The sequence below is a fragment of the Ovis aries genome, chromosome 15 (assembly GCF_016772045.2).
Source record: "Ovis aries strain OAR_USU_Benz2616 breed Rambouillet chromosome 15, ARS-UI_Ramb_v3.0, whole genome shotgun sequence".
NCBI classification, from domain to species: Eukaryota; Metazoa; Chordata; class Mammalia; order Artiodactyla; family Bovidae; genus Ovis; species Ovis aries.
The window spans coordinates 39,144,553-39,170,060 of record NC_056068.1 but is presented as its reverse complement, the minus strand read 5'-3'; the positions used below and the strand labels follow the sequence as shown (position 1 = coordinate 39,170,060).

The window sequence follows — 25,508 nt, the reverse complement described above, 5'->3', positions numbered from 1 at the left end:
GCGCCCCCTACATTGGAAGTAAGAGTCTTAACCACTGGACTGCCAGGGAAGCCCCACAACAGGTTAATTTTAAAAAGAAGGATACCAAACAAAATTTCAGTGTGATAAAAGTTAGATTATAATATAACATAGTTATAAAGAAAACCCGACAAGGAAAATACATCAATATTTTAATGGGGGTTATATACGCTTAGTGAGATTATACATTATTTTATGTTTATGAATTTTTTGTCACAAAAATGTATTAGTTTTATTATAATCAGGGGGAGAAAAGCAATGGATATTCTTTTTCTTCTTGTTCCTTCATTTGTTTTTTAATTGCAAAGAAAAAGGAAAGATTTGAGTAGCAATCATTCACTTAATGCACACACATCTGTGTGCAAAATGAGTTTTCCTTAGGCAGGTATAGAATCAGTAGCTTTCCTACGAATGGAGTAAAGGACCCAGAGTTACTGCAGAGAATCCAGAAGGCTCTGTTGCCTGGGATAGTGCTTGGCGATAATTTTTTTCCCACAGTTTTTAAATTGAAGTATAGTTGATTTACCATGTTATGCCAATCTCCACTGTATAGCAAAGCGACTCAGTTATACACATACATACGTTCTAAGGAGATTACTGACTTTTAAAGAAACAAAAAGAGATGGAAAGCCAAAAAAGGACAGCTTTATAAGCAATAATGCTTTAAAAACAGTATTTTTTCTATTACAAATGACAGGTTTAAATAATACCCCCAGAAGTATCGCTTATGTCTCACTATCCTAACTTCTGACCTTTTAACTGGAATATGCATGGTGCACCATTTATTTATTACTTTTGGCTGCGCTGAGTCTTGTTGCTTTGTGCGGGCTTTCTCTAGTTTCCAGCAGTCAGGGGCTACCGTCTGGTTGCGGTGCATGGGCTTCTCGTTGCTGTGGCTGCTCTTGTTGTGGAACGCATGCTCTGGGCACTTGGGCTTCAGTAATTTCGGCACACAGACTCAGCAGATGTAACCCGTGGGCTCTAAAATGCAGGCTCAGTAGTGTGTGGTGCCTGGGCTTAGCTGCTCCTCAGCATGTGGAAGCTTCCCAGGCCAGGGATCGAATCCATGTCGCCTGCATTGGCAGACAGATTCTTATCCACTGTGCCACCAGGGAAATCCTGATGCATTCTTAATAGTGTGTTCTTGGCTTGTTTGCTGGTTGTCCCATTTCTTTTTCTCATGATGTGTGTGGGTCTATAGGTGTGCACATACATTTATATAATCAGCCTTTATTTTTATGGTCTCTGAATTTTGTGTAAAGCTTAGGAAGGCCTTTCAAGTTTATACAAATTTTACTCACATTTTCTTCTAATGTTTTTTAATAGATTGCACTCCTTACATTCAAATCCTAAATAATGGTTGGTTATATTTTCTTGTAAAGATTAGGGTAAAGAACAAGTTTTATGTGTTTCAACATGGCTAGCTAGTTGTTTTAATAGCATTTATTGAAAAATCCATCTTTTTTCCTTGATAATTTAAAATTCACCTTTATATTATACTCAGTTTTCACATCCATTGGGTCTATTTCTAGATGCCTTTTCATTCACTTATTGGTTTGTTTCAAAACCAATTACATACTAATTGCCATACTTTTGTAGCGTGCTTTGATAATGTGTTAGGTCAAATTCCTCCCAATCTATCCCCTCTTTTCTTTCTCAAAAGCATATTGTGATTTTGTTTAAGTTAATGTACTACTTAAAAGGCTTGACTTAACACTTCACTTTGCTTTACTAACTAGAAACATTCTTTTTCTTTTTTTAAATTTGGAGCATGAATTTTAGTGACGCTCACTCTAGCAAAGCAGGGCAAAACCTATGCCAGTTTTATAAAGACAGTGTCTGTTCTTCAAGGCTTCTGTGGGGGAAGCAATGCGGTTACTGGTGCTTTAGCTCCCTCTAGCAAACACCCCTCAGCCAAATGGAAAAGCCCCTTTGACATCTGATCACCAGCATCTCTGAAATCTTGGCCATGTCTGCAAACAAGATCTAATCTAAAGCCTAATAACACGGTCTAGGACACATTCCAAATAAGGTATTACTGCTTTCCCATTCTGAACTGCTAGGACTATCTTATTCAAAAAAGAGTCAAGGAAGGTCATTAAAGAAAATCAGCTGAAAGTATTATAAATACTGGTTAACTCATTAATGCCTGATCGTTTCAAGTGCCCATTTTTGTACACCCAGATATGTCCACTTCAGTTTAAAAAAATCAAAGTGCACCTACACATATCATCATAAATCACTCTCAACTGGATCAGTTGCTGTGATAGATGATTCTTTTCCTAATTTCCCCTTAAATGAAAAACGTCTTCAAAAAGTCATCTGTACTCACTGGTGACACGTTGTCTTCACTGATTTTTTTATGCTCAATTTTCCCAATATCCTACATTGATCTGACTCTAGAAGCAGTTTCAGGAAAACAGCTTTTTTACAGTCAAATTTCTTTGTTGTTATAACAAAACCTTTTGCTCAAGTATAAGTTCCCCTTATATTGTTTCTCAGAGAAGGCAATGGCACCCCACTCCAGTACTCTTGCCTGGAAAATCCCATGGACGGAGGAGCCTGGTAGGCTGCAGTCCATGGGGTGGTGAAGAGTCGGACATTTACTGAGCGACTTCACTTTCACTTTTCACTTTCATGCATTGGAGAAGGAAATGGCAACCCACTCCAGTGTTCTTGCCTGGAGAATCCCAAGGACGGAGGAGCCTGGTGGGCTGCCGTCTATGGGGTCACACAGAGTTGGACACGACTGAAGCGACTTAGCAGCAGCAGCCTGTTTCTACACCTGTTGAGATTTTCTTCCAGTTTTTCAAATGCAGCTTTTCACTTTCTTGCTTCTCCTTCCCTTTCTCTTATTACTCTGTATTTTCTCCTGTTCTGATTCTTCTTTCACTTCAGTAGGCACCTTTGGGGACTGTTGCTCAGCCCATGCCCCACTTTGACAATCTCTCCTATTTCTTTCTCTCTCTCTCAGGGGTTGAGAGCATCCATAAAGGACCATGTACAAATGGGGTGGAATAAAGAGCTACAGAAAAAAAAGATCATCAGGCAGATAGAGAAAAGACCAGTCCAGAGGCAACACGACCCCAGAGGAGAAAATGGGAACTGCTTCATGCCTAACTGGTACATCCCAGTTCTAATCCTCTATGAGGATATGTGTGCTTCTTACTCTAGGAGTCTATGAGCTACCATTGTCTCCTCCAGAGAAATCTCCCTCTTTGGACTAAGGTAGTTGAGAGGCTTCTGTTTCTTGCATTTCCTAAGTCTGAGATGACATCCTTATCTCTAAGGCATACTCCTGTGCCTTGTCTTTTCTTCTACATGAAACCCTAATCATTTGGGGGGAAAAAAATGCTTACCACCTTTGAATTGGTGACTCTTGAACTTACGTCTCTAATGTATGAAGTTTCTTTGTTTTCCAAAGGAATCATCAAAAGGAAGAGGTAATTTACTGAAGTACTTAAGAGTGTGAGCTCTGGGGTCAGACTATTTAAATAGCCTGATGTCTTCAGTTTCCCCATCTGTAAAATGGGAATAGTAGAAGTAACTGCCTTATAGGAATTCGTGAAAATTGAGGTAATGCAATAAGGCTCTTAGAACAGTACCAGACTCACTGTAAACCTGCAGTAAATATTGTTGTCATGCTACCATTTATACAACACATTTCTGCTTATTTCTCAACTTCTTTCCAAAGACATCAGACTGCATAACTTCCTGGTCCTGTCATTAGCTTCTCCATTCAATCCAACAGTCCTAGAATTTGACCTCAGGTCTGTTTGACTTCAGAGCCTGTGGTTATTCCATTAAATCAGCCATCCCCAAATTTGACTACATCTCCAATCCCAAAGATATTTAACAGAATCTTCTAGACTGGGGCTTGAGAATTTGTATTGAAACAAAAACAAACTCTTCAGTTAATTCTAGTGGATCTGATTACTGAATCAGAGTTTGGAGGATTACTTCGGATTGTGCTACTTTGTTTTCACTAACATTATCTATAAAACGGATGCAGTAAATATCTACTTCATAGAATTTTAACTTAATACACATTGACTCTTTACTGTGTTCCAGGCATTGTGCTAGGGGCTTTCTGTCTATTATCTCACTTCTCTCTCACAACGATCTTGTGAAGTAGATATGGGGCTTCCCTGCTGGCTGAGATGGTAAAGAATACCTGCTATGTGGGAGACTGGGTTTAATCCCTAGGTTGGGAAGATCCGCTGGATAAGGGAATGGCTACCCACTCCAGTATTCTTGCCTGGAGAATTCCACGGACAGAGGAGCTTGGTGGGCTGTAGTCCATGGGGTCACAAAGAGTCAGACACAACTGAGTGACTAATACTTCTACTATCCCTATATGGGATGCAAAAGAGGTTTAAGTTATTGGATAGAAGTTGTCTACCTAGCAAGTGTGGAGAGCCAGCATATTAATTGCTGGGGCCAATGTGATGTGAAGATTATATTAAATAACGTGCGGATCCAGTTATTACTTGGACACTTTCTGTGACAAGAAACTCAACTTATCAGGGCAGAAGGGGCTCTAGTTATTAGAAAATTGAGTCATTCTAGAATTTCTACCCATAGGTCCCCCTTTCACCTTATGGGGTCCTTAAAAGTAAGTCCAATTTCTCTTCCGTTTGACAGCTCTTCAAATGTACGAAGACAGTTATCTTGTATCCCTGGGGCAAAACCTTCTGCTTCCTTTAATCCTTCCTCCTATGACATAGTCCCCAGCCTTGTTACATCCTGGTCCCTCTCCTGGGCCTGTAGAGGGTTTTTCTTTGCCAGGCCTTCGTTGGAGACGATACTCCACATGTATAATGACCACCCCTGGGCAGCACTGTAACCCCATCTTGCTTTAAATGGCAAGCTTCTATGGATCCACCTACTGCATGACCTTGGGTCAGCTGGTTAAACTCTGAGTTTCAGTTTCCTCATTAGTAAAGTGGGATTGTCTGGATTAAGAAGGAGGATACAGGGAAAGCGCTTAGCATACAGCAGATGCTGCACAAATGGCTATACCTCCGCTCTTCTTTCAGGTGGACAGGGGTTCATTAATCAGCATCTTTAGGTAATGGTTAGTATACAAGTTTCTTATCCAACTAATTACATTAGAATCTAGATTTATAGTTCCTCATCTTGTCCACAACATCTTGTTAAGTACTGCTAAAATCCCACTTACATAGTGTGGTCACCTCATGAAATCAGGGCAGAGACAAAGTAAACAGCAATCAAATTCCACCTGCAGGTAAACGTCAGAAAAGTAGTAAGCTAGTGATGAAGTTGGTTAACCTTGCAAATGGTCACCATTCAGGCCACAAGCATGTACTGGACAACCACTATGTGTGCCTGGCAGTGAGCTTAGACAACCACTATGTACCTGGCAGTGAACTGAGGACAGGCTACCGTTTTACAATATTTAAAATGCAGTTTCTGTGTTCAATGAACAAGGCTAGAAATCTAGTGTCTTGGAGAGTAGTCTGGGTCACAAGATTGAGCTAAGTGATTTAGATCAATTTGTTCCCATATCCAGTCAACAAACATGCTAGGAATCAGGCACTGCCCCCATCCCTCTATCTCACTCCCAGCTAGGTGCTAAAGGTGAGGGGGTGAGTATAACAAAAAAGACGAGGTCCTTTCATTTAGGGAGTTTAACATCTAAAAGGGTAGGGAGCTCTTTGTGTTAAAGGCCCTCTGTCAAGTGCTTGAGATGCAAAAATAAGATTCTTCCTCCTCTCAGTACTCAAGTTGTATCTTGTTATGAAACATTTATTTTCTGCAGCTATTTGTTTCCTTCCGTCTCACTCCTTGGACAGCTTTTCTACGGTAGAAACAGAGCCACTGGGAAGTTGTCTGCTACACAGTAGTGCGGCCACTGAAAGGAAAAGCACTGGAATGGCTCCAGGCTAGAGTTTTCTCTTTTGAACAGGAAAGACAGCTCCAATCGGATGCTTGGAGGTCAGGAAGAACGAAAAGAACTTAAGGACACTTGAATTGAAAAACCTTCTAGAAATACCAAGTATTTCTTCTCTCGTTTGGACGTTGGCAAACCAGGATGTTTTGGGTAGGGTCTGGCACTCTGTGTTCCTAAAACTGTTTTCCTAGATGGAGTTGGAGGTAGGGGAACGAGGAAATGTTGCTTTAGTCAGGATGCCCCGAGTGAAAAAAGGAGATGTAGTGAGAGCCGTGACCCAGAAGCAAGTCAGGAACCTAGAGAAGGACATCTCAAGCGACTGCAAAGAGTGCGGCGTCTGGACCCGCAGTGGCCAAGGCTAACGGGAGACCAGGGGAAAGAGAGAGGACAGGGGCGAGGAAATCCAGGGAAAACGCGTCGATTGGTCCTCTCCTTGGGGCGTGTGCTTCTGTGCGCCAAGCGATTGGTGGCGGGAAAGTAGCAGGTAAACCGGCCCTCGCCGCCTCGCCATTGGTCAGCGGCCTCTCTTGCTGCCACACAACTGGCTATTAGGCCGCCGAGCCGCGCGCGGATTGGCCGGGGGTGGCCGCCGAGACCGGCTCTCTTCGGGCTCTAGGATTGGCTGGAGGGAAGAGGCAGGTATCCGGGCTCCGCGACTCCTCCATTGGTGGGCGGGGAAGGGGGGTTGGGCACAGCGATTGGTGGGCGGGGGGCCGGGCCTGGGCCGGCGGGGAGCGGATTGGTCGGAAAGTAGGTTAGTGGTGCGACATTTAGGGAAGGCAGAAAGTAGGTCAGGGACGGAGGTGCCTGTTTACCCGCGCCGGACTCACCGCCGCCGCCGCCGCGGGATCCGAGTGGGGGCGCGGGCGCGGGCGCTCCCGGCGAGCCACGGTGAGTGTCGGGCTGGCCGCAGCCAGCGGTGCGGCCGCGGGCACCCCGTCGGGGCCGTTAGCACCCTGGCAGGCTCAAAGCCCCCGCCGCCGCCCGGGGCGCAGCCCGGCCGCCGGGGAGCCCTGCCCGACGTGCCCGCTGCCGGCCTTAAAGGGCCCGTGCCCGCTCCCTGCCCCCACCCGGGCCGCGGGGAGGCTGCGCCCCTTAAAGGCGCCGCGCTCGTCCGCCCCCATCCTCCCTCGCGGGGGCTGGCGCTGCGGACTAGAACGGGCAGAGGTGCCGCAGGCACCCTTAAAGGGACCGGGAGAGAGTCCGCGGAAATACCCGTCTCCCCTCCGCGGGCATAGCTACCTGAAGTGGCCGGGTTGGGGTTGGGGGGGCGGTGGTGGTGGTGGTGGCAGGAGCAGCCAGCTGCCTCTTAAAGGGACAGCTCCACCCTTTGGGATCAGTGACCCGGCTGAGGGCTAGTCCTAGGATGTATCCCCGGAAGGTTCAGGGACCCCCGAGGGGACCATCCTTGACGGCTGCACTCCAAGGGCGTTGGGTTAGAGATGCGGCTTCTGCCCTTCCTCCCTCTTCCCTCTACTTTCCTTTCGGGAGCCTGCAGGGCTGGGTGGGGGCGGGGAGGGCGTCTCCGCCGGGCTTGGGGAGTCAGAGCCACCCCTTACCCCTTTGACCCTTTCACGGGTGCTGGGGCTGCACCTGGTATTCCCGGCCCGGGGATGCGGCCGACTCCCTCATGCGAACTTCGGTCCGGCCTGCGCCGTCTGGGTCCTGGGCAGTCCGGGGAGGATCCCCGTGGGTCTGCGAGCAGGTGCTCCACGACAGGCGGAATGTCACCCGATGCCCAGGTGTGGGCCCGCCGGCCGCCCTGGAGTCCTGGAGACCCGCGGAGGGCGCAGCGAGGCTGGCTTTAGCACCGGATTTGACAGATGTCAAAGAAAAAGCTTCCCGCTCGAGACTGTCGGGCGTTGACAGCCGAGAGAGCTCTCGTTTGCTCGGAGGAATAAGTGGAAGAATAGAAATTAATGCCGACCTTGTGGGGATCAAGTCAGTCACCCCGAGGGGTCGTGGGAGCCGGCTGCAGAGCCGAGGGCAGACGCAGGGAAAGGAAAGGCACTACTGGCCATAGGCGTCTGTTGTTAAGTTGGTGCTGGCCGGTGGAGTAACAGGCTGTGCCCCCTCACCTCACGTTTCTCAGTGCCCTGTTCCCTCCACTGCTTTGGCCCCTTCCGATCACCTAGCTCTGTTTTGTCTCTTTCCGCGGTTGTGGTCTCCTCTCCCTGCTTGCATAGCTACTCCTCGGCAAGGAATTATTAGCCAAGTTTTATCACTTAGCTTCCAGAAACAAGATTCAAAGAAGCATTTCTTGTCTGTACGTGTATTTCTAGGATCTTCGTTTTTTAAAAAAAAAAAATCCATAAAAGCTGCCCATTAGCTGCATCTAGTTTCCCACAACGCTTGCTTGTCATTGCCCTTCTGACATCCGCCGCTGTTCCCTCTTTTAATCTATTTTTATGTGACAACTATTATTTTAATTCTTCTTGTCCCATTGATATCAGGATCTGTCGATTTGGGTTGGTAGAGTTTTTAATTAATGTGCTGGTTGAATCATGAGCTTAAAATAATCTTTGCTGCTCCAGAGCAGTTTTGAATAATCTCATGCTCTCCGTGCTTGCAAGACTTAAAAAAAGAAAAAAAAAAAATCACTGCTGTTAATTTCGATTTCCATATCAATGAAACTCCAAAATGTTTTCTTAATACAAAGTTCAGCCTTTCACTCCATGCTCTATTACTGAGTTCACTTTATTGCTAAGTCTTTAAAACACTTTGTTAAACATACTTGGAAGGCTTTAAAATTTCCCGGGCAGGGTTTGAAATTGCCTGTATATCTAAAGCTGAATCTGTAGACGTATGTTTTGTTTTGATTGTAGATGTAGCTGGTGAATAATATAAATAGGTTAAAACTATAGTTAAATGTATATCTTATTCCAACCCCTAAGGTTTAGAAAGAGGGAGAGAGAAAAGAGCAGGGGTGGTGGAAGAGTGCTAGCCTGAGAGTTAGAATCTCCTGGTTCCAGCCCAGACTTGGGTTTTCACGGCTGTGCTACTTGGGGCAAGTCACAGAACCCTTCTGGGTTCTACTTGCCTCAGATGGAAAGTAAGACAGGAGACCAAGGTGATCTCAACAGTTCCCTTCTGCTCTAAAGTTCTGTGCTTCTCTGAATATTTAATATGGCTGAATTCGGGTTGGTATTTACCTGCTGGAACCTCCAGAATATCTGAGCTGACGTCCTGTTTTCATAGGAAACTTAAACAGATCAACAGATGGTGTTTTAAAGAATCCATTTCAAATGATTTATAAAATGATGACTATTCAGGAGTTTGTCAGCTATTTGCAGAAGAGGTTTGCCTACCAAAGAGAGGAAAAGGAAGTGGCCCTACTTTCAGATTTATCACTTCATACCAATGATCTATATGCCATTTATATATACTAAACAAGGGACAAGCACTGTAGAAAGACTCGTTAACAAAATGCATATGCATATGTCAAAGCTAAATATTCAGTATCTCTCTTTGGTATAAGGGCTGCCTTCCTTTTGTGGGTTTTCTTCTATTTGTGTTTCTATCGTCGACTCCCATGGTAGTTGGAGAAAGTCAAATATTAAAGGAACATTTTCTGCCCCAAATGATATTACAATCACAGGCAGTGATTTGAATTAACATCATGGTAGCAAACGAAGGGAAGTAATTGTTTACTTTCTTTTTAAACCTTGAGGTTTAATTGAAAGCCTGGAAATGCAGGCATGTCACCCTTCTCCACAGTCTTTTCTCTCCTCATTGCCGCTTCATTATAACACTCAGACTTACTCCTAACATCCACCCTGGCTTTCCTCCTCCTCTCTCTAAACAAGACCTGCTCTGACTTAAGCACCCTCAGCCTCTCTTCCTTTCTGCTCAAAATGTTTTGTCTCTTTCCCTCATCTCTCCTCCTCGCCTCTTAGTTTGGAAAAAGCAAGTGAATTTCTTTCCTGTTCCCTCTTGGAGCCTCTGGGCAGGAGCCTGGTCTCTGGTAGCAGGACCTAGGACTTGGGTTGGATGGTGTGTCCTTGGACAAGTGCTGGACTCCCCTGACCGCAGGCTCTGCCTCGGTGTAGTGAAGGTGCTTGCCCGTTGGAGCCCCAAGATCAGGGGAGATGATAACGTGTAAGATGCCAGGTACACAGGAAAGCCCTCCCTCAGTGCCTGCTGCACTCCCTTCCCAGCACTGCCAGGGTGCTGCCACTAGAATTTGCTTCGTGCTTCTTTCTCTCAGCCTCCTCACCAACCCCAGAAAAGCCCTTGTCTTGACCGATGAGGGAAGGATGGAAGAGGAGGAAACAGGCCTACTGTGGGCTGCTGTGCAGCAGGCAGCTTTTACATATGTGCGCTTGTGCTCCTGGGCCCCTCTGCCTCTCTCTCCCCTCCCTGCCCAGCAGCCGCTCCCAGGGCTGAACATTTACCCCCTCGACTCTCTCATCTGCTCCATCCTCAGCTCCTGCCCTCTGGCTTCTTTCTCTACCATCCTTCTTATTTCTTCTCAAATATCCCCCAAAACTTTTAAGTCTTGAATTCCAGGCGCCCATTCTTAGTCCTCAGTTGTTGATCTTGGCCCTTTTGCAGCCTTTACCCACGTGTCTTTTCTTCCTTCCTGAAATCCCCTTCTCCCTCAGCCTCTGGGTTTTCTTCCTACACACCATAAAGGTAGGTGTCTGTCCAGGTCTCTGCTCTTTACACTGTCTTTGTTGGCTTGGGTCCCGTTTCTTGTCCTGATGTGTCTCTCCTGCTTCAGCTGCTAGCAGATCCATCGTGGATATTAACTGCAGCCTGTTGCCAGCATCGGTGGCCTTGGCGTAACAGGTTGCAAACAACTTGCACACATGGTCTCATTCATCCTCAGGATAGCTGTACCGCTTCACCATCAGGCTGTCCTGAAAGGGACTTTGGTTGGGTGGCTAAAAGTGCAGACTTCGGAGCCAGATTTTATATCCTTACTGGTTTTACGACTTGTGGTCAAGTTGCTTTGCTCTCTGTCTTGGTGTGCTCATCAATAAGATGGGAATTACTCGAGTCCTTGGGCTTCCCTGGTGGCTCAGCTGGTAGAGAGTGTGCCTGCAGTGCTGGAGACCCAGGTTTAACCCCTGGGTCAGGAAGATTCCCCTGGAGAAGGAAATGGTCACCCACTCCAGTATTCCTGCCTGGAAAATCCCACGGACAGAGGAGCCTGGCAGTCCACGGGGTCACAAAGAGTCAGACACAACTGAGACTTCACTTTCACTTTCTAGTCCTTACCTCAGAGTGCTGTATGGATTCAGTGAGTTAAAGAATGAAAAATACAGAAAGCGCTTCATGAATCATAGTGAGCATTCACGGATATTAGCTGTCAGGTTTGCTGCTCCTTCTTCCTTTTCCATACCCAGCCCGCCTGGCAGTGTGCACGGGACTGTCGGCTCCCTGGACCAGCCCTTGGCCTGTTCTGTGCCTCAACCTTCCCTCGTCCAAATCCTAGGCTTCTTTAAGCTCCAGCTCAAATGCTTAGTCCTCCTGGAGCTATCCTTCATTGTGCTTTTCCTCCTTTCTTGCTGGGCAGCAGTGTCTCCCCAGCCCTTGATCTCGCTAGCGCTGATTATTTTAGGTACTGCTGCACCCCATATCGTGTTGGGCTGTCTCTGGGAATATCTTACCTGCAGGTTCCAGGCCAATCACTTTTGGAGCATTAATCTTGGTTTCCCCAAATTAGAGGCCCAGGGAGCTTCAGGACATGTTTGTCCAATCCCAGTGAATGAGAGGAGGAGGAGATGGGGTGGGGCAGGCACTCAGGGACTACGCACAGGAGGGAAGGAGGTCCACCTGTGGAGAGGTGGGGCATGAGATGAGGGAGTGAAACCGGGGCGCCAGTGGACGTGGCCATGAGTAATTAAGTCCAAGTGGAAGGAAGGATTGAGTTGGGGAACTACAGTTGGGGAGACGAAATTGGATAAGCTTTAGTCATCTTTGCTTCAGGAGAACGTGGAGTACTGGCATATGATGGGAAATGATTTTTACATTAGTACATGCTGTCCTTTTAAATAGGATAAACTCATGTTTAGCCAGCCTGGTTAAAGAAGGGGATGGATGGTCTGTCTAATTTAATATTCTGGTTAATACTCTACCCATTAGATTTTGTACATATGCTAAGTAAAACATTTACAAGTGTTTATGTGTTCAACTGCTGTTTGAAATGTGTGACCTGGGCAAATTAGTTAGCTTCTTTGAGTCTGATTTACCTCATTTGCAAAATAGAAATAATAATAATGATGGTAAGGGCAGCTAATGTTTATTGAACATTCTCTGAGTGCCAGCAGATGTTAGTCACCTTATGTTTATTAACTTGTTCAATCCTCATAATAACCCCATGAGGTAGGTAGAGCGACTATCCTTATTTTACAAGTGAGGTGGTTTTGTGAACTGCCCAGCTGGGATGGGGCCCGGCTGGATTTGTGGCAGGGGGAGGGGGAGGGTCAGAGTCTGCTCGCTAAACGCGGCGGTGGATGTCTGCTGGGAGGAACCTCTGGATTCGATCAGTGTCGAGTCAAGCAGGCCCTCGATGATTGGTAACCGGTCTTATTGTTGACGGGCTTTCTTGGTGGCTCAGGTGGTAAAGAATCTGCTGGCAAGGTAGGAGACCTGGGTTTGATCCCTGGTTCGGGAAGATCCCCTAGAGGAGAGCATGGCAACCCACTCCAGTATTCTTGCCTGGGAAATCCCATGGACAGAAGAGCCCGACAGGCTACACAGTCTGTGGGACTGTAAAGAGTCAAACATGACAGAGCAACTAACACTTTCACTTTCCACTTCACTTCTTGTTCACAAGCGTGGTGCATGCCTCCTGCTAAACAGGACTGGAGTCCTCTGAGGGGGGCACAAGGGGCGCACATTTGGATATTGCCCGAGGGGCACTCACAGGGGTTTGTGGGCATGCTCCTTACGTTCGGGTGTGTGTCTCCTGCTTTCCCCCTGCCTCCCTGTGGCATTGCCCTGTCATGGGCCTCATGTGGTTCAGTCAGCCCCTCCCCAGGCAGCTTGTGAGAGATGAACAGAACTCATTACCACTGCCCCCTGACGTGGCCATCACTGGGAGGAGAACTTTTGTAAAGTCTCTCACCTTCCCCTCCTCTTCCCAGCGCCTTACCCCAAAGACAGATGTCCATAGCCTGAATGTGTACATATATATAGATAGATTTCTTTAATGCCAGTTGTTCCCTGAATACATTTAGATAGTAAGGAAAATGTTGTTTTATGTCAAGAACCTGTTACATAAAAATGTGTTATATAATGTTCAAATATATACTGCACAGTGAAGTTAAATACTACTTTTTCCCCCAAAGAATAAAAAGACAGTAAACACAGGCTTACTGAAGGTAATTAATCTCAGATATGAAAGGCATGGAAAGACATGCCCTGCCCTCAGAGTTATCATTTTGAACCTCTGTTCCTCTTCTTGAATGCTCCAAGTATAGATAGGACGTTTGGGAACTTGACCCAAATCTGCCATGGAATGCTACTGGGAAATACTCTGGAAGTTGTCTGTTTTTTTTTTTTTTTAAACTGGGGGAGTGCTCCTTGCTCACTTGCATCTCTCTGATGTCTAAGCAGAGGGGAGGGGCTCTTTTTGTCTCCTTCCTGTTCAGACCATCAAGGTCATCCTCTAACAAATTTTCTGCTCTACCCTCTGCTTCCTTCAGTTCCTTCCACATGATGTATCCAACCTTGCCTCCCAAGAGCAGCCCTGCTGCCAGTGGCCCATGGTCGACACCCCTGTGTCCGGTTCTCGGGGCAGAGGGCTCTGCAGAGTCTGCCCGCGCTCCCCCTCCCCAGCCCTGCCCCGCCCCCCGCGGCCTCCCCCTCCACTCCCGCCAAGCAGGTTGCCAGTGCAGTTCTGCTTGTCCTTGCCCAGGCCACCCTGTGCCCTACTCTCCCCTGCTCTTGGATTCTCCCTTGACTAGAGAGGCCTCTCCTCTCTAGCCCAGCCTGCCTTGACTCTCTTCTTTGTGAAGCTTCCTCTGATGACATTTGTTGCTTTTGTTCTTTCTTTTTTACTTTTGATTGCCAGCCATTCATTCAGAAGCATTGGTACTACATAGTTAGCATATTGATCATATCACTTTCAATCAGGATGGCCAGTGTTCTCATGTTTTAGTTGTTTCATGAATAATTACCTTGTCCTTACTTCCCCACCCTGCACCTATACTCATTCAACGAAGTTTCTTGGATGCCTACCATGTGCGTAGTAATGTTTTAGGCATAGAAGATAAAGCAGTGAACAAAACAGAATCCTAGGGGGAGGAGACACATAGAAAATACCTAAGCATGTTACCTCCTTGTAGTGATAGATGCTGGGTAAGCAACCCCAGAGGGTAAAACAGCAGTGATGATGGAGGAGGTTGCTGTAGCTGGGTCCTTGGGTGAAGAGGTGACGTTAGAGCTCAGCTGAAGGAAGATATGGGTAAAGTATCTCAAAAAGAGGGAACAACCAGTACCAAGGCCCTGAGATTAGAAGTAGCTTGATTGTTTTTGAGGAAAGTACAGGCCAGTGAAACTGGATGATGAGTTCCTTGAAGACAGATGTTTTATCCTCCCTCTAATCCTCAGTCCAGGCTTCCCTCGTGGTTCAGTGGTGAAGAATCCACCTGCCAATGCAGGAGGCGCAGGTTCGGTCCCTGGATTGGAAAGATCCCCTGGGGAAGAAAATGGCAGCCTGCTCCAGTATTTTTGCCTGGAGAATCCCATAGACAGAAGAGCCTGGTGGGCTACAACCCATGGGGTAGCAAAGAGCTGGACACGACTTATCCACTAAACAACCACCAAAACAGTCCTTAGCCCAGTGCTAAAAGCCCCTGTAAATACTTGCATTCACAGTTGGAGCATTTGCCCTTGGTTATACATTGTATAAGTAGCAGTTGACCATATTCTGTTCAGAGGCTTTTAATAAAACATTATATTGCATGCATATAAACAAATTAAGGGTTTGATGAGTTTTCTCATAAATATACTCTTAGCATTTATCACTGTTAACTGTTTTAATTACATCTAGTGCAGAGCTTCAGACTTCAGAACTCTGTTTTACATGCACAGCCATCTTAAAAACAGGTTTGGTTCCAAAAGTTCGTTTATAAGGCAGTTGATGGAAACTCGGGATAAATTTTTCTGTGGAAAAAAGTGAACTAAATGATGGTTTAGTTCCCAAGCAAGCCCATAAAAGCCTTTTAATGCTGATTCTATGATAACTGAAACTATACTGTTTAGTGCTAAAGCATTATCAGCATTAATTAAGCCTTCCAAAGCCAGACCCCCATTTATATAACATTAAAGATCATTTACTCTTAGCATTCATGGGACTTATTGAACTCAGCCACTTCTGCAATTTTTCTAGTCTGAAAAGCTTTATCAAAGGGATTTTTTTTTTTTTTTTTACTTTTGTGCCTTTAGGATTTCATTTCTTGTGTTATAAATGAGACAATGGTGTGAAAAATGGGAAACTGTGGTCTGGAAGTTGGGAGAGACCTGGGCTCCAGCCTCGGCCCAACAACTGGCTTCCTGAGTGAAGTTGCCCTCAGTGAACTTTGATTTCTCAGGTCAGTCAGTCAGTCAATTCAGTCACTCAGTCGTGCCCGACTCTTTGCAACCCCATGAATCGCAGCACGCCAGGCCTCCCTGTCCATCACCAACTTCCGGAGTTTACCCAGACTCATGTCCATCGAGTCGGTGATGCCATCCAGCCATCTCATCCTCTGTCGTCCCCTTCTCCTCCTGCCCCCAATCCCTCCCAGCATCACAGTCTTTTCCAATGAGTCAACTCTTCTCATGAGGTGGCCAAAGTACTGGAGTTTCAGCTTTAGCTTCATTCCTTCCAAAGAAATCCCAGGACTGATCTCCTTCAGAACAGACTGGTTGGATCTCCTTGCAGTCCAAGGGACTCTCAAGAGTCTTCTCCAACACCACAGTTGAAAAGCATCAATTCTTCGGCGCTCAGCCTTCTTCACAGTCCAATTCTCAAATCCATACATGACCTCAGGAAAAACCATAGTCAGGTCTTGGCTATAAAATCCTGTTTTCTCAGTGTAACAGGAAAACATACATACATTGTTCACACCTGTCCTCCAATAGCGACCTCCAGTTTCTTACTGAAGAATCAGGTGGAATACAAAATAATGAGGAACTCAGTAAGTTCCCATGTGTAGTGCTCAACAGTTATGCCTTCAGCATGAACCTTGACTTTGATCTGCTATCTCTCTTGACCAGTTGAAAGAAATTCTGTCCTAGAACTTTCGGTCCAGATAAGATTCCTGTGTTCCTGGTCAACTTATCTTCCCTATAATTATGTAAATCGTTTTTTCTTTTTAACTCTTAGGGATAAAAATGGTGACTCTGGTTTGTTGCTTTTGAAATAGACTTACAAGTGCCCTTAGGGAATGGAACGAGTTTGCAGGAGAGAGCAGAGCTGAAGGAGTGTGGGATCAAAAACAATTTTAAATGTTAAATGCAAAGCTATTTTCAGTATCTTGCTGGAAGAAAAAAAAATTTTTTTTTCAAGGCTTTAGATGATAGAAGAGGTTTCTGCTCTGAAGGAGAAGAGCCTCAGGTTTTACCATGGTGAAAACTACCCAGTTCTTTACCTGCCACCCCTCCCTTCCTCCTCTCCCAGCTCTAAGTCTTGTTTTTGGCCTCAAGAGTGGCATTTGCTGTTTGAGAGGTTTGATATTTAAGCAAATGCTAGTCTCGGGGCTCAGCTGGGACCTAGGGTATTAGAGGCTTAGAGTTCAGCTCTCTTAGGGTGCAGAGTGCTATGTGATGGCTTCCCCAGTAGATTCTGGAATGAGGGGAGCCTCATTGGCAGTGACAGTGCACTTTGAGCGCTGCGTCTGCTTGGTTACTTGTGAATGGTATGTTCCATTTTTTTCTTTTTCCCTTGCTTGAAGGCATAGCAAGAGGAGTTGGTGCAAGAAGTTATTGCTCTGTGTGGATTTCACTTAGGAGCTAGAGGGTAGTGTTATACCCAGCTTTCCTCCTTGAATCCTGGAATACTGGCAGGAATTTTGTCTGTTTTGTTCTCTGCTGTATCCCCAGCCTCTAAGAAAGTGTCTGCATAGAGTAACCACTCGATAAATAGCTGCTGATTGAGTGAGTTCAGCTTGGGAAAACCTCAGCTTTCCCACCTTGTCTGATAGTATAGGCTCATGTGCTTGGTCTTGCGAGGTACCTTGGATGTTAGATTTCCCTTTCCTTTTGCCATCTGTATTTTTCTTATTCTTCAGTGTGGCCAGATACCAGTATCTTTTATTGATGGTCAGGACTTACCTGGCCGTGGTTGTCCCTGCCCTGCTGATGTTCATCTTTATGTTATCTTTAATTGGCTCCAAAGTACAGCAAATCAATAGCTGAGCCACATCAACTAAAGAAAACTTCCTGTGTATTTCTCTGGGTGTAGTACTATGCATTTCTTTATTCAGTTGACAGATATCTGGAGGGCCATATACCAGGCACAATGCTAGACCCAGAGGAAGAACAGAAATAGTTATGGCCAAGGAGCCTGCAGTTTTATCTGCATATAGAGGATAACCCAAGGCCACATACAATGCCAATAAAGTGGCCTAGATGGTCTGTAATTGCTACAGAATTTCAGAGACAAGAAAGCTCCTTTTGAGTTGCTGTGGTAGGGAGGAAACTTCGTGGACGTGATCAAATTCAGACTTTTAAGGATGTGTAGAATTGAGATTCACAGAAAAGCGTAGCACAGGTGTTTCCAGGGAGTAGGTAGGTGGGAACACAGCATATGAAAAGCATCGAGGTAGGGATGACCAGTGTGTATTCAGGGACACAGACTTGTGTGGAATGGAAGGTTTTTAATTTCAGACGATAATAATTACTAACACATCGAGAGTTCTTATGAGGTCCTTCGTACTTCACGTATATTATTTGATCTAATGCCTACAAAAGCCCATGAAGGAGATACTATTATTAGCATCATTTCAGAGATGAGGAAATTGAGGCACAGAGTGATCTAGTAACCGTCCTAAGGTCACATAGCCAAGAAGCAGCGGATCCAGGATTAAAAACTAGGCCGTGGAGACTCGACCAGTGGAAGCCGCTGTCTCCCACCATCCTCCAGATGCAGGATTTGGGTTTGGGTGGGAGGTTTAGAGTCACGAGCTGTAAAGGACAAGACTCTAGTCTACTCCTTCATTTTGCAGAAACTCAGCACCCTTACGTGGCAAGTCACCGTTTACCTAGTGAGGTAGAGACTGGTAGAGAACCGGTGAGGTGGTTTCGTTATGATTATGGTTTTTAGTGACGTGAAATCATTCTTCTCTGGTGGCGCTATGGTAAAAAGCCCGCCTGCCAGTGCAGGAGATGTAAGAGACGTGGGTTCGATCCCTGGGTTGGGAAGATCCCCTGGAGGAGGAGATGGCAACCCACTCCAGTATTCTTGCCTGGAGAATACCACGGACAGAAGCACCTGGTGGGCCATAGTCCATAGGGTCACAGAGCATCGGACACGACTGAAGCAACTGACACGTAAACGTTAGTCCAGTGTGAGTGTTCCAGCTGGATTGGAGCGGAGGGACTGACTGCAGCAGAGACAGGGTAGGAGGCTACTAGCTGAATCCAGACAGAGATTCAGCTGAGTGGAGCCAGAACTGGGAATTAATTGTCAATTATGTTAATCGGCATGGCTGTTTTCAGCCGCCCTTTAGAATTTAGAGTGTGGGGAACATCTGCCTGTGTGAGTGGCTTTCAAGTATGTGAATCTGCAGTGTATTGTGACCGTGACACCTTGGTTAATGACTTCTCGAGAAGCAAAGCACCATTATGGAAGTCAGATGTTTAAAAACAAATACCCACGTTTGCCAGGAAGGTTCCCTGATTAGAAATGGGATAACCTGCATTCTAGGCTGCTTCCAACACCTAAGCATCAGATTGTTGTTATTTAGTCACTAAGTCTTGTCCGACTCTTTTGCGACCCCATGGACTATATCTCTCCAGGCTCCTCTGTCCATGGGATTTCCCAGGCAAGAATACTGCAGAGAGTTGTCATTTCCTTCTCCAGGGGATCTCCCTGACCCAGGTATCAAACCTGCATCTCCTGCATTGGCAGGCAGGTTCTTTACCCCTGAGCCACCAGGGAAGCCCCAGATAGCCTAAGTCAGAAACTTAACGTCTCTAGCTGTGGCTGATCCTTATCTGTGGAACAGGTATAAATTCTTATCCAGCCCCTTACAGTGTGGTTCTAATGCTGGAGTAAGATAAGAGCTGTAAACTTGCTCCCTGGTTGTAGGGAGCAGAAGTTGTGTTTTTAATAGTGAAGGTGTACTAGCCTTTCAGGCAGAGCCTGAAGGGCACAGAAGTTCTCCTGTCTCTAGGGTGTGTTTAGGGATGCGGCGCTGTCCACCAGATGGGTGCTGACTAGCCTCACTTTGCTGGGTAGGGCCATATTTTAAAGATAATGGTATATTTCACCCTCAGAAATAGGGGAACCAGCCTGGGCATGGATAGAAAAGTTAGGCCAGAGATGCTAGTTAATCTATACTCCTCTGTGCACACCACTCAGGTTAGTGATGAGCTGCTGTGAACTGGAAAAACCAGTGTCAGGATCCAGCCAGCTGGCCAGTTGGGCATTCTTAGATATTTCACCTGTCCTGGGGCCATAGGCAGAAATCCAGAAGAACCTTGATTACTTTGGAAAATTAGTGGGTGAGCCAGCATGCTGCCCTGATAATACTTGGTTACAAAGCTTGTGGCAGAGTCTTGACATGAAGGATTGGAGATTTGCCGAATCTTAATTTTTGTTAGTATTGCATGATGTATTTATTATTCATAATAATAATTATAGCAGTACTTAACCTCTGAGTATTTCCCATCTGCTGAGAACTACGTTAAGAGCTCACATGACTTTTCTCATTTAATACTCTCAATAGCCCTGTCAAGTGGATTCCCACTTTCTAGTTAGGGAGACTGAGATCCAGTGCCTCTGATGGTCCAGTGAGTGGAAAAGCCAAGATTCAAACCCAGAACACTCTCCCTCTTACCTGCTGCAGTCTTCTCCCTTTTCCTGGAACCCTAAAATGCTTCCTGAATCTGGTTTTGAGGTTTCTGACAGCACAGTAGGTCTTTGGAAGGCATTTTTGGTTGATAGTGACTTTGGCTCACCACGGCTCTCCCTCCTTCACAGCCCATGGCTGGCATCTGGCAGCTCTTGCCAACTGCCCTGTGGCTTATGAGCAAAGGATGCCAAAAATGAATGCGCTGGATTGACTAACTGTGCTGGCTAGGGCAAGTGGTGGTGGCGGGGGAGGGGGGTGTTGGGGGAAGAGAAGAATGATGAAACAGTTGCTCTGGGTCAGTTTCTCAGAAAGTGACAGGGTGGTTGGTAGCTTACTCCATTTTCATGTGGATGCTCGTCAAGATCTTATGAAAGCCTATCCTGAAGTCATGGTCCTGATAACAATGCCACGCACCACTCATGTGTGATTTACAAAGCAGTTTTTACCTCTGTTTTCTTGTCTTACAAGGACACAACCCTACAAGGACAGGTGTTACGAAGTCTCATTTTGCACGCCAGAAATATATAAAGAACTTAAACTACTGTCCAGGGTCCCGAAGCTAGTCAGTGGCAGAGTCAGGCTTAAACACCACTTCTCTGACAACTTCTTCTCTCTTCCCAAGTTCCTCTTCACTTACTCTGTTGAAGTCATTCTTAAATGTTCTGATTTACTGTATTCAGAGGCCAGCAGGAATTATTAGGGTGAAATATGTTGTGTTGCACACTTCGCTGTTACTGAATCCAAATAAGTAGTCAGTCATGTGATTGGTGGTTGTGTTTTTTTAATTGATTTGCACCTACTTTCAATGGTACAGAACACACATAGATCTTCTGTGGTGTATTATTGGACCATCAGCTCTTCTAGCTTTAGAAGTCCCAAGGCTTTAAGAGATGATAAAACATGGAGTTTACGTAATTTCTTTACAAAGTTGACCATCGAGTTCTTGGTTGGGAACACACGCTCTCATTATCACATTGTTTCCATGGAGAAATGAGTCTTGATTCACGTGATTTCAGCTCTCCGTGCCTTTTCTAGGAATGGAGTGAACTGTTTTAGGAGAGAGGACTGGTTGTGTTATCACTTAGAGTTCTCTCCCCTCCTGTTACTACAGGAGGCAGGTTTGTTTTTCTGGGCCCTCTCGATTTTCCTGTGACCTGAACATAAGTCATCTTTGAGATAATTTCATTTGAAGTAATTTCATTTTTGAAAGGTTTTCCATGAAATAAACCTGAATGCAATACTTACCCACACAGTTTTGAACATCCCCTTTAAGGTATTTCATCAGAGACAAAGGGCTTTGCCAAGAGAATGCAGAACTGATTTCACTCAAGCTTTTTGTATCGATTGGGACACAGAGCACATTCCTGTCTTAGGGAGATCTACAGGCACGTTGGCTGAATTTGGGTGGAAGCTGGCTTCTTTCTCATATGCCAGTTTAGTAGATAGTGGTCCAGGCCCACTGCCTTCAGCGTGTGCCTTCCGCTTGGTGGCTGAAGGTGGAAGCCTTGCTTTGTGCCATCTCCCAGGGGAAAAGGGTCAAGGAGTCATACATGCAGTCATCGTGAGGGCAAGACCTGGAAGTCGCGCATTCTTTTATCCCAGTGGCCAGAACTTAGTCAAATGGCTACATTTACCTGCAAAGGAAGCTGAGAAAGCTCCCAGGAGTACAGCAAAATCTACTTTTCAGGTGGAAAGGAGACTAAACAATGGAGGAGGCTAGCAGTGTGCTACACTGTGGGAAGGAGTGAGTGGGGTCTGCAGCTCTTACCAGGAAAGCTGAAAAGGTACCCGAGCCCAGAGTCAGAATCTAAGAAGACTCCCGGAAATCAGGATACACACAGCCATTTAATGATCAGGGGAACGCATTGCTCAGACACTGGGCGGCCAGGTAGAACCCAGGTGCTGGAGGGAATATGAGTAATTTAGAAGACTTCAGTTGACAGTAAAGAAATTCACCAGCAGAAAGAGCCCTGGATAAGGAGTCAGAAACCCTGGATTTGAGTCTAGCTCTTCCATGCCATAACCTGGGATAAAATAATCCACTGAATGTTCAGTTTATCCATCAGGAATATGGGAACAGTGACAGTGACCTTTCTGTCTCCCAGGCTTAGTGTGAGGATGATGGATGCGGAAGTGCCGCAGACTGCAGCGCCATGGCAGCGGGCACAGCGTCTGTGTTATTGACCTTTGTGTCCCTAGCATCCAGCCCAGTGCCTGGCATGGACGCATTTGTTCAGTGAGGTGTGAACTGGTATGAGAGGTGGGAAAAACTGTGTTGTGCTACAGAGCTCCTGAGCTTGGACGGTCTTCTCTGCTAGGTGGAACATTTCTTCTACTCTCCACTGGCCAAGACCTTGGACCTACATGTAAAACCAGGTACCTTACCAGGATGCAGGCAGACAGTAGGACAGCTCCCAACCGGGAAGCGTATGACACATAGTATGTCCTTTTCAGGGTGATTTGTTTACTCCACAGTTTAGGTCACAGAATATAGCAAAACTGGAGATAAGACTTTGATTTGGATGTCACGGTCCATGAATGTGAACTGATCATTTTTAAATGGTTTCGTTCACCTGCAGTTTGGAAGATAAAACTTTACCAACACCACTAAAACTTGACTTTTTGCTTCATAATAATAAGATCCAGTTATAAAATTCTTCTGTTGATTTGAAAAAATGTGTGGCTTTAAAAAACCATTTCTTGAAAATATGATGTAGGTAAGAGGATATAAAGATGAATTTAATGTTTCTATCTTTTGGGCCATTTTAATCTTAATAATTGTGATTTTTTTTTCCCTTTACTAGTAAGGAAATGGGGACTCAATGAAATAATCAGTTTTGCTTTGTTTTTTAACTTTACAAATGAATAACTTTTATTCACTATGTTTTTAATTTGTATATTCACTGAGGGTGGACTTCTTTCTTGGAACCCAATGAAGTATTTTTAATGAACTTTACTGGCAAAAGCCAGGAATTGAAATTGTATTCACAGTATGCCCTCAACTGTGTTAAAATTTCATTCATAGAAGGAGGGAAACACACCAGAGTGTTAACAGTGGCTCTCATCTTGTGGAATTAGAGGTAATTTTTATTCTCATCATCTTCTCTGCAGTTTCCTATTTTTCAACAATGAGCATGTATTACTTTTATAGTCATAAAGGTCCAGTTAAAAATTAGTCCCACAAATTAATACTCTCCAGCCAAATCAAATTAATGCAGACCTATCCAGCTTATTTTCTGACTGAGGCATTTAGGAACTTGTTATAGAGAGGACGTTTTCCTTCTGGAAATTAATATACAAAGCTAAGTGTTTATAATGTGTTAGGCAAGATGTCCTGAGTAATGCTCTTCCTTGAATTAGCTGGCCTTTATTATAGTCACCAAAGGAGATGAATTTTGCAGGTTTCCCATTCGCTGTGTGACTGTTTTTTTTTTTTTTTTTTTTCTGTCCTGTACTCCTGTGTGCGTCAGGTACCTCTGAGGCTATTACTCTGGAATTGAGCAACCCTGTCCTGTGTTCTCTCAGGACCCTTCCGTTTCTAGTGTCCCCTCCATCTGCTCATGACTTTGTAGATTTGGTTATGCCTTCTTTCCACCAACATTTTTAAAGAGTGATTGTTACCCTTTTCCCTGTAGCGGCTTCCTCTTTCTCCTTGTGGCTCAGGTGCATGGTCTGAGCTGTGCTCCTGGAGTGCAGTGGGGAGGATGAGTCGGGACGGCCAGGGCGCAGTGGGGGCCTTGAGATAGCTGAGAGCTTTGGGGGAGGCACTAAGTGATCCATCCAGCACTTAGCCCACTCCAGGCAGGACAGGTTCAGCCGCAGCTCTTCGAGATGAGTGCTTGGTGTTTGAAGCCAGGCAGTTCCCAAGCTGTGCATTCGGCTATGGTCCTGCAATGTGGTAGCTACTGCTCTAGATGCTGGCTGGGGGCACAATGATGAGCAAGGCAGACCTGGCCTCTGGTCCCTGAAGCTTTCATTTGGGTGGGAGAAACAGTTGACAGAGAAATAAGTGATAAAGATAATTACAGATTGTAAGAACAGCCCCAGAGGTGCCCCCATGTGTAGTAGAGCAGGAAGGTCCAGTGTTGGGAGGCTTCCAAGGCCTGCCTCTTTCTGCATCCTCAGTTCTTACTGGTGCAGAAGGAGGAGATGACTGAGACCTCTGAGCTGCTTCTCCCATTCTGTCAGCCTGGGCCAGCCAGAGTCCACAGGTGGAGGAAGCAAAACTTGAAGGCATGAACTAGGGGCTGGCTCTTTTGCCCCTCCCCTTTCCTATGTCTGGATTACCCAAGTGTGTGTCCATCCTTTCTGAACAGTGATGAGCCAGTTTGCACACAGGAGTCTAGATTTATGCTGCCTGAACTTTTGTCTAAAGACAAGCTAACATTTTCTCCATAATTCTCAACTTTGAATGAGGACCGGCTTCTCGTTGTCCCTTCAGTGGAACATTGGGCTCTTACCTTCAGGAAACTGGTTTCAATTAACTTCATTGGGTTTCCCCGTCATCCAGCCACCCCCAGTCCTTTTGCTAATGGCTGAGTCTGACCTTTGCATGTATTTGGAAGAATTCACTGAGCCGTTGTTGCCCTTTCTGAAACTCTTGATGACCAGCTCTCGCAGGATCTTTCTGCCTCACTACACGCTTGGTTTTAGACTGCCCAGAAATGCTTGGAGTTGGGCAAGTGAAAGCAGTTTCCCTGAACATCCTTGTTGAGTTGTCTTTTATATTTGATTTCTCTGTCAGGGTAGGACGCAGCCATTCGTCCTGCTCTTTGTGTCCCATCCTTTGAAAACCGGGACACACAGGTCCCTCACCCCTGTGGAGACTCAGCCTCGTTCCTCTACAGACATTAGGACTGCTTTTCTGACCCTACTTCTCCCATCTTCCTGCACAAAGAACAAAGCCTTTGAAGCTTTTCTCGTACCTGTTTGATGCAGTACAGAAAACCAGGAGGTTATCTGCCTTCTGAAGGGGTCTGGGGACTCACTTGGCTTCCAGTGCACCCCCGCCTTCTCCCACCCACAGTGGTGCCGTTTAACCAGAGAAACAAGTCATTCATGCAGGGCTCAGCTAACACTCCTCCCAGGGCCTCCTTGGGAGGCTCTTTGTTGCTAAATTCAGGTTTCCTGGGTGGGTGGGTGGGGGAGAGCTTGTTACTATTCTCATTCTTTTGGTGTTGTTACCATTCCTTTAAAAATAGACCTACATACATGCATGTGTGTATGTTTATGTATCTCCTTCTACTCATCACAAAGGGCTTTGCAGCGAGTTGAGCCTCTGGAGGCCTGGCTGGCTCACATTTTGTAAAGTTTTGTTTAAGCCTTAGCTTCGCCTAGTGGGTTACCGTCCACGGGGCCGCAAAGAGTTGGACACGACTGAGCGACTTCACCTTCACCTTCACCTTCGTAGTTTTCCCTAGTTTCTGAGATAGCGTTGGATCCACTGTATTAGGCCTCCAGGAAAGAATACAGTCATTGGCTCCACCCCTTGAATTCACAGTCTCGGGGAGGAAAGCCTTTCACTACCTGCCTAGTGCATGCCGTTCTGTCCTGCTTACACAGCT

At 45.8% G+C, this 25,508-nt stretch overlaps 1 protein-coding gene across 8 annotated transcripts in view; it reads left to right on the top strand.

The window, feature by feature from the left end:
- Positions 1-6,713: 6,713 nt before the first annotated feature.
- Positions 6,714-25,508, top strand: part of BMAL1 (basic helix-loop-helix ARNT like 1) — a 110,176-nt gene continuing 91,381 nt past the window's right edge. For all 8 annotated transcript variants that reach the window (XM_060399251.1, XM_060399249.1, XM_027978985.3 and 5 more), the window contains exon 1: positions 6,714-6,823. The gene's annotated coding sequence lies outside the window, so the exon portion shown is untranslated. The remainder of the gene's footprint in view (positions 6,824-25,508) is intronic.